At 41.4% G+C, this 7,675-nt stretch overlaps 1 long non-coding RNA gene across 1 annotated transcript in view; it reads left to right on the top strand.

Moving 5' to 3' along the window:
* LOC106950252 (uncharacterized) overlaps positions 1–7,635 on the top strand; it is an 18,244-nt gene extending 10,609 nt beyond the window's left edge. The window contains exons 2-3 of the long non-coding RNA XR_001425576.1: positions 6,555–6,755; positions 7,189–7,635. This is a non-coding gene — a long non-coding RNA (uncharacterized LOC106950252). The remainder of the gene's footprint in view (positions 1–6,554; positions 6,756–7,188) is intronic.
* Positions 7,636–7,675: the final 40 nt, after the last annotated feature.

Raw genomic sequence — 7,675 nt, 5'->3', positions numbered from 1 at the left:
AAAATAATGCCTCCATAAAAAATAGTCAAAAACATGTTCATTTTAACATGGAACTTACCTTGTTATAATAAGTTCCACACAAGACGCCATACCAAACATGTGAAGCAGTAGCGGAACAAGACGGCGTCGGCCGGGAGGCGGGGCTAATGACCGGGCCCAAATAATAAAGCTCATGATAATTTAACTTTACAACATGGACATGTCCACAACAGCGGAGCTAACGAGTTTCATCACCACAGAGAGCGACTGTCATTTTGAAGTCCATCTGACATGAAGTACAACAAACCAAGAGAAGAACAGAAACAGGCTACTGGTCACTAATGATGAAACAACACAAATTCAAAACATGTTAATATAATCCGTAGAAATGCTCTAGCTAGTTTGCCATTTGTTGCCAAGTGACTGATGGTGACGTTGGTGACGAGCTTTACCCAGAATGCACCTGGAGACAATAAGGACGATTCATTTGTAGTTTTGTGTGTCATAAAGTTAAATATAAGAGTGAAAATAAAGCCAGTCATGTGGCACAACATTTTACTCAATATTTTACACTCACTATATCACTAAAATCAGTCAGTCTGGTAAGGTTTTTAGCAACCATGAGTCAACAATGGGGCATCCTACCATATAAGATACTGGGGTATCATACACAGTTTTCAACAGGATAGGACTCTCCTTTCCAGTTCTTGTCAGATGTGATAAAAAAAATGGGATCCCTAAAGGCATGTTTGGGCTCCCTCTAGGTCCCCTCTGCTGCAACTCCCACCCTACCTGTAAATCCTTCCCTGATGTGATGTCACAAATATGTTCCAATTGTGGGAGGAACTGTCTGATGTTGAACTGTCGAGTGTTGATTTAGACTGTTGGTGTTAATTTAGAAATTAACACTGGACTGGATTGCTTTTTGTTTAACTCTTTGGAACTCTTTAGTGAGTGTTAGGGAATCTAACACTCACTAACACTCATGCTGTTGAATTAACACTGTATTTTTAACATACAACATTTACACTGGAAATCTAACACTTTTGAATTTGCTGTGTATTTATGGAGCAGGAATGTCAAAGACCTCCATTAGGGGAACTTAATCTGTACTCATCACTAATCTCATCCTCTACTTAACCTTACATTAACAGCGAGGAGGTGTTAACCTTGCATTAGGGTGAGATCAGGCCATGTCCAGTTCTGGTCCTGACTGACCCGCCGTTCCTGTTCCCTTTCTGACTTCTGCCACAGACCGACTTGATGCAGTAGCAGCAGTTGTACGTAATGCTTCTGACACCACACCGGTTGTGAGAAGAACACCACGGGCTGTCAATGCTGAAGAGACTCAGAGCACCAATCACAGTGTTTTATTAGGGCCCTGCAAATGTTGAGGTGTGACGGTGCAAATTGGAAACGCCAACCTGGGATAGGCTAAACGAAAAAGCTAGAAAAAGAAACTCAATCTGATATTTTAAACAACAGATGATGAATCTTTAGTTTTGAAAACAGTAAAGCGTATTATGTCTCTAGGACATGACTAAATCAGTTTTGCTGCCTTTCACTGTGTTAAGGTTGGTTTCTACTTGAAGAAAAAAAAAGGGATGTGAATGATATGCAGGCACATTTTACAGGAACACTTCACACTGCATGTTGCATCTTGTTCTGTACTTTCTCATAATTAGGAACAGATGTGATATCTAATGTCTGAACACTTTATTAAAAAGGAGAAACATAGTAAAACATGGCTTTTAATATGACTATATCACAGTTCCTCTTTTTGCCAATTATTTGCAAATAAAATGTTCAAAAAAATTAGCCAAAAAATTACATAACTTAAAATGATAATTCTTAAGAAAATCATTCCTGGAGCTTGAAATAGGAAATAGCGATTATGCAAATTATTAATCCCAGACTTACGTTTTTACACAAATTTTGGGATGTCTGTTCTCTCTGTTGTTGTTTCACTCTGATATTAGTGTTAAAGCAGGCTGTTGGTACTGAGAATGAAAATGCAAAATTATTATTTTGCAGTCCCTGTACGTGGATCTTCTGTCTAATTGAAAGTCCGCTGCGGTGCAACAGTCGAGGCCTTGGATGCAACCAGACTCAAACGAAGACAGATTGAAATCAAATTGACTTCAGCTCCTGAGAATAAATGTGTCCTTCGAAGTCAGTTGTGCTCAAAAATAGAAGCTGCTCAGAATCGAGTTATTAATCATCTTCATCATTTACGCCACATTCATTCTGGCCTGACAGCAACATGAGGGCATAATAGACGCGCTGTGATGACTTCTTTCCCCAAACTGTTGCGTTGGTGCTGAGACATGAGACGGTAATAACAGTGCAGACCAAAGTTAGATTGTTAAAGCAGCATGACACATTATTTGATAGGGGATTAATCACCGTCTGTTGCGAAGCGGTGCTGTCTGCTGGAACAGGGGGAGCAAAGAAGGTCGGATGTGAAGGTGATTTATTACGGTGGCTTGACTGGAAACTTCATGTTAAACATGCTGAATAAAAAAACTGTCCCATTCATCATTGTATGCACTCCTGCTGTTATTACATATTAGCTTTATTAAAACAAAGGAAGAATGAAACATTTTTGGATTGGAAGTAAAAGCTTCCAACACGCAGAGCGACTGTGGCTCTGTAGGTAGTGTAGTCATCTTGTGGTCGGAAGGTTGAAGGTTTGATTCCTCCTGCTACATGTCGATGTGCCCCTGGGCAAGGCACTTAACCCCAAAGTGCCAACCGATCTGCGTATCGGCGTATAAATGTGTGTGTGAATGAGTGAATGTGACTCTGGTGTAAAGTGCTTTGAATGCCCAAATCATTTGAAAAGTTCAGTACATTTACTTGTGAGCAAAAATTTATAGCATGACCAAAGTAAACCATCAAGCAAAAAGTATTCACCCACCTGAACTTTGTTTCAATAAATACACAAACTTTAATGCACTTTATTGTGGATTTATGCAATCGATAGACAGTGAATAGTCGTGAAAACACGTAAAGAGAGACTGAGGTTTGCCAAGGAACACTGGTAACAGGACACAAAACATGATGAAGACTGCAAAAGAGTTGAGCGTTGGGTGGAGGTTCATCTTCCACCCAACTAAAACAACACTAAAACATAAAGTGAGAGCCACAAAAATATATGTCCACAGTATTTTCAATTATACAATAAACCTTAGCTTGTATTTCACGACTGTCAGTGTGTTCATATGTGTTAGTCACAGAACAAATCTTCCCGGGTGACAGGAGATCAATGCAGATGAATTAATAGGCTTAGTTAATTAATCAAGAGCCACTGCTGTTTCAGTCTCTTCTGTCGGGGAGAGAAAACAAGTCATAGCTGTAATATTCTGTTTCTTCCTCACTACTAGCTACAGATGTTTTCTGTCCAGCTGCTCCAATTATACCATCTCCAGATGATCCCTCAGTGTTTTAGTTCAGGACTGTTTGAGTCTAAGTTTAGTTGAAAGGGGCATTTTTTTTTTTTTTTCCAAACAGCACTTGTTGCCTGGTACCACAGGGTATTGATTTAAAAGCCCTGGCCGAGCCTGTTGGTTTTACCTTCACGGACACAGTTGCCATGACATAAAAGCCACCGCTGAGCTTATGTGTATACACTGAAAAGGTGAAGGATCCAGACAATCAGAGCTAAATACAGTCACTTTAGAAAGCAAATGTCACTCCCGCAGGGGATAAACGTGTAAAATCTGCTCTGAGAAGCTGTGATCAGCAGCAGGCTAAACCACAACTTCTGCAGATGCTGAGTCAGATTTCTGAGGCTCTGAGCATAAACGCAATTCAATCACCTGGTTTAGTCATGAAATCAAGGATGTAAATCTAGTTTATTTTTAAAAACTGTAAAAAAAAAAAGTTAATAAAAAAAACCCTCCACAATAGTAAGACTTTTTATAAATCTGCCACAAGAATGTTTCAGTTTGCTATCCTCAGGCATTTCTGACAGCACCTTTTAATGAGGCTAAAAATATAAGTGTCTCAACTCCGTGTGTTTAAATTCCTTCCCTGACTGAACATTTCTCAAGAAATTTCAAAGCTTAATTTTAAAATACATGTGTAACAGACAAGACTTGTTCATTGTATGCCACGTTACTTCTCTTGTATAACCATCGGGCTCCAGGGAGTTTATCGTCATTCCGACGCCTCCGCATCGGGAGCCAGACAAAATTCCTCATCGACCTCGCCGAATACAGGCTACGGCTCCTCTTATTGACCGCCTTGCCTCTCCCGGTGGGCATTAGCCTTTCGCGGGCTCGTTACCAGATGGAGCGAGTCAGCAGTGGTGTACAAAGTAACCCCGTGCGCTGTCTTAGAGTGAACAGATGGAGCAGGAGGAGATGGGTGATCTCATACGGAGCAAGGAAGCAGGAATTACAGAGGGAGGCTTGCTGACTCTGTGTAACTAGGAAACTTGACAATGAAAACTGGAAAAAAAAAATAGACAAACCCGTTTTTCAGAGGCGAAACGCAAAGTTACAATAGAGTGATATGTCAGTCAAAGGATCTTCTTGTGGTATAAAAACTTCCTCAGAGTTCAGATCCAAGTTCAGCTGATAATACATGTCAAAACTTTATAAGTTGATTTGAGCAAATCCTCTCCCTTCAGTCTGAAAGAACCTGAGATACAGACTCTGGATATGCAAGCAGGTGAGGACATTCCCCAAGAGTTGCAACTTCACCTGCATTAAATGAAGCATATGAAGTTGCTGTATTTAATGTAGCTTGGTACCTGCAGTCCCTTCTTTATGTGTTTTCCTGGCGTTATTGGGACCATTGGGATGGCACAATCTGGTTCCAGAATTGTGCCGCTTACACTGGCAGCATGTTGGAGTAGCTCTGTTATATTAGCTCTGATTTGTTCTTTAAAAAAAAAAAAAACTTATGTTAATAATTGTTTAGTTTGGGACATTTTGCTGACTCCAACATCTCTCTGCCCGACTTTAGCCACATGGCCAGACAGAAATGTAAAAAGGAGCAGCAAAAGCAAACGAGGTGGATCAGAAATGCTTGCTAGCAATTCGTGGTGCCATTTGGATATGTTGCTATGGAACATCATCTGTGTTGGACAGAAATGTAGCTGTTAGTATGTTAGATGAACCAGCATAAGCCTTAGTTGGTTAGAACTGGCTGAGCGATTGTAGCAGTATTTGCCATCTGTGAGGAGATTAGATGAATTTATCCGCCAGTCCCCTTAAAAATCATCATGGAGGACTCTTGCACAGCAGGAGACATTTCTTTTGCTCTCACAAAGGCATTTTCAGGAGCTGCTGGAAGAGCTCCCTGCCCTAATTTCTGCAGCTCCTCCTCTTGGTTTCAAGCAGTGTCCTTAGCACATGTTAAAACGAGACAGATCCACACCCCACCAACTGCTCTGCTCTGCAGCTCTCTTCCTCTTGTTCGCACATTCGCTCTTCTCCACGAGGGCCTGGCTCGGAGGACGGCGTTTTATGTGAGTGGAGCAGCTGTCAGCAGAACAGCACAGAGAGCACACACTATTCTGAAGTGTGGAATATGCTATTTCTAGGATTTTTTTTTTTTTTTTGCAAAATACAAAATTGAAGCCCAGGACAAGAACAAGCCCTGCCACAAGTAATTGGGTCATGCTGCTTGATCGTGCTTTCACCCAGACCTCAACATATCCCTCTAAGAATGCCAGCTTTCCTGATTACAATGTAAACATTTGCCCTTTTTCTTGTGCTCAAAGACAAACAATGACAGTGAACAGGATAAGGTAGAGTTGTATATTTGTGACAAAATGTGCCGGTGTGTTCAAGAGAGCATTTGGGACAAATGTGGGAGAGAGTGAGAGGAGAACAGAGAGTCACGACAAAATAAGGTATGAGTCATATGGTGACGTAGCCAGATGGGTCAGGTAGCACCCATGTGGTGTTATCACTGACCCCAGAGGCTGCAGGCAAGCAGCAGACGCGTCCTGGGAATTCAGCACCAAACTGAATGTATAATTTCATCGTCTGCTGAACGTCGGCTAAACCTGCAGAAATTGCTGCAAATCCAAGGGAATTATGAAAAAAATATTTGAATGCTTAGTGTTCGGAAGCGCTTATTAAGGCTTCGGTGTGGCACAGTATCGGTGTTGGCGATGTCAAAACTGCTGCCTTCTGCTTTATGGTCCAGTGTTTTCCAGCTCAAACGTCATTGATTTAGTTTTACGGCCTGGAGCTTTACTGTTTTTCTGCAGCGTCTCTGCTCGCATCGGTCGTCATCGCAGGTTTATGAGGTGTTTTCTGCGAGACTGGTAGTAAACATCACAAAAACCAGACGTCAGAAACACAGATTTAACAACCTCAGGAACAAATAAACACAACATTTAGTCACTTTTAGTACCTGATACAGACTAAAGTAAAGGTGAGCAGGGTTGCTGGTTGCTATATGTAATATTTAGGACTATTTACCATATGGTAAAATGCTGCACTTGAACATTTACATGCTAGAACTTAACATGTAGTGTTAAAATTAGATGTCGATCCATCAATCACTCTTTTTAATATAATTTAATTAAACCTTTTAACGTTTTCATATCACAGCTTTAAGCTTAGATGTGTAGTGGTATAGAAATAGACATAATTTCACACAAATAGTTTCCAGGTGAGAAGTTCCGGTTCTTGAAGTGGGCGTGGTGTATATAAGGGAGCTGCTGCGTTCATTCAGGCATGTGTCTTTGTTCTCCCACTGTGTGGCTTGCGTCTAGTGGACTTTGGCAGCAGAAAGCAACAAATCGCTGGCTGGTGCATGTTGCGCTGATGTTCTGGTGGTAAAACGCCACTGTGCTGCGTTCCTTTTCTTCCTCGGTCTGCGAGTGTGTGTGCATGTTTTGTGGATCCGCAGGTTTCGTACAGTTGAACCATTGCTGCTCTGTCTACTTTGGTTTCCCGGATCTGTTCGGCGTTGTTCTGCGCCGGCTATGTAAATCTCCCGGATTCCTGCACAATTGTTTTCAAGTTGGACTGTGGCGGCGTTATTCGCCCTAACTGGAGCGGTGTTTGGGGTGTGGCATCGGCGCGCCCGTTTCATCTCCCGCTGTGGCAGGGCCACGCCTGGTCTTAATGTTTTAACTTGTATTGTCTGATTTTTATTTTTCTACTTTTGTTCACAGCCCTTTTTGTTTATTTCGTCGGGCTGATATTGTTATATTGTTTAACTGTTTTTTTTTGTTTGCAGTTGCTGAGGTCCGGTGGCGGTGTTGGTGTGGTGACGGTGTCTTCCTCGTCTGTGTGCTGTGATTCTGGAGTTTGGGTTGTCTCACTGCGTCTGGTGTTAAAGGTTTTTTTGATTTGCTGCGTTTGGTGGATGTCGTCCCCATAGCGCCCCCTCCGGCCGGTAACCTCAACTGCTGCAGCTCTTCTATTTTCGTTGATTTCTTTAGTTTAATTTTTAAAAGGAAACTGATTTTAAAAATATTTCAAAAGAATTTAATAAACGTATTTTTTATAATTTTGAAACGGTCTCAGATGTTTTACTCTATGCATGACTGAACCTGTGTGCCTTAAACAAGAGGTAATATTCCCAGGGTGGCGTTGTTGAGCAATTTACTAAAATTAAACTTCCACAAAATCTGAATTCCCATCTAGTGTTGCCACATTTTTGGCGCTGTTGGCAGGATTATGCTTTTTATGAACATCTGAGGCCAGTATTTATGTTCAATATT

The sequence above is a fragment of the Poecilia latipinna genome, unplaced genomic scaffold (genome assembly GCF_001443285.1).
Source record: "Poecilia latipinna isolate Pla-1442-1.1 unplaced genomic scaffold, P_latipinna-1.0 Scaffold387, whole genome shotgun sequence".
In the NCBI taxonomy this organism is placed as follows: Eukaryota; Metazoa; Chordata; class Actinopteri; order Cyprinodontiformes; family Poeciliidae; genus Poecilia; species Poecilia latipinna.
The sequence above is the reverse complement of the archived record's forward strand: the minus strand, read 5'-3'. Positions and strand labels throughout refer to the sequence as shown.